We start from the raw sequence: 1,698 nt of genomic DNA, 5'->3' as shown, positions 1-1,698 counted from the left end.
AATGTATTTCTTAAATAATAAGACTTAAAAGTTGAAATTACTCATTAATCCATGGGCTTATGGAATGGATATTGTGTTAGCAGGCATGAAAACAACATTAACCTTCTTGTACATCTCCATCAGAGTTCTTGGGTGACTGAGTACATTGACAATGCAAACAGAAGTGCTGTCATCCAGGTTTTGTTGTTCCATTTGTAGAGCACTGGCAGAGTAGACTTAGAATAACTCTTAAAGATTCTTGGATTTTGGGGATGGTCAATGAGCATTGTCTTTAACTTAAGCCCTACCAAGATAGTCAGCCTGTTCTTTGAAGCTTTGAAATCAGGCATTGACTTTTCCTTTCTAGCTATGAAAGTCCTAGATGGCATCTTCTTCCAACAGGTTATTTTATCTACATCAAAAATCTGTGGTTTATGTGTAGCCACCTTCACCAATGATCTTAGCTAGATTCCTGGATAAGGTGCTGCAGCTTCCCCATCAGCACTTGCTGCTTCATCTTGAACTTTTATGTTATGGAAACGGCTTTCTCTCCTTTAGCCTCATGAAACAATCTTTGCTAGCTACATATTTTCTTTTGAAGTTTTCTCATTTCTCTCAGCCTTCATGGAATTGAAGAGATTTTGAGCCTTGCTCTAGATTAGGGAATGTTGTGGCTTGTTTTGATCGTCTATCCAGACCACTAAAACTTTCTCCAGATCAGCAATAAGGCTGTTTCACTTTCTTATCATTTGTGTGTTCACTGAAGTAGCACTTTTACTTTCCTTCAAGAACTTTTTCTTTGCATTCACTACTTGGATAACTGTTTGGTGCAAGAGACCTAGATTTTGGCCTATCTCAGCTTTCAACCTGCCTTCCTCACTGAGCATTCTTCTTCCTAGCCTTTGATTTAAAGTGGGAGATGTGTGACCCTTCCTTTCACTTAAACACTTTGAGGCTGTAGGATTATTGAGTAGCCTAATTTCAATATTGTGTCTCAGGGAATATGAAGACTTGAGGAGAGTAAGAGAAATGAGGAATGGCCAGTTGTTGAAGCAGTCAGAACACACACATTTATCAATTAAGTTTGATGTCTTTTTTTTTTTTTAACAACTGGTAATCAATTTATTAAAACAGTTGACTTAAGCATCTGCAGTGGTGACTTCAGCCTCAACTCCTGGCTCAATACTGATAGAAGTAATTCCCTTAACAATCTCGGGAGGACTATGCAAATCAACGCGTCGCTTGTGGATTCTCATCTGGAAGCAGTCCCAAGTCTTAGAACCTTCACCACACGGAGTTTTTCTTATAGTGATTCTCAAAGTGTTGGTAGGCATCCGCACTGGTCCTTTCGCTTTGGATTCTTTTCCTTTGCGCATTTGATCAAGTCAGCACACACCTTCTCCAGGGACTTTACTTTGCCGCTGGTTAGGGTAATTCTAATTCGGTGAATCGCCACTTCTGGCTCTAAGGGTGTTTTTCTGGTATCTTTAAAAGCCATGGCTGGAGCGTGGCCTCCTGACCGATTTGTTCCTCCGCAAGAGCCAACAGCGGTGCATTAGGAGCAGAAGAGGGAGCAACACGGCTCCACTGCACCTGCCACTGCATCTTCCTCCTAAGTTTGGTGTCTTATACAGGCACTATTTGTGGTGCCCCAAAACAATTACAACAGTTACATCAAAGATCACTGATCACAGATCACCATAACAGATATAAAAATAA

At 40.5% G+C, this 1,698-nt stretch overlaps 1 pseudogene; it reads right to left on the bottom strand.

Annotated features, from left to right (window-relative positions):
* Nucleotides 1–1,118: 1,118 nt before the first annotated feature.
* On the bottom strand, nt 1,119–1,477 carry LOC123632165 (annotated as a pseudogene).
* Between the last annotated feature and the right edge of the window lie 221 nt (nt 1,478–1,698).

Source organism: Lemur catta, chromosome 2, assembly GCF_020740605.2.
Source record: "Lemur catta isolate mLemCat1 chromosome 2, mLemCat1.pri, whole genome shotgun sequence".
NCBI lineage: Eukaryota > Metazoa > Chordata > Mammalia > Primates > Lemuridae > Lemur > Lemur catta.
This window is presented reverse-complemented; position numbering and strand designations above follow the sequence as displayed.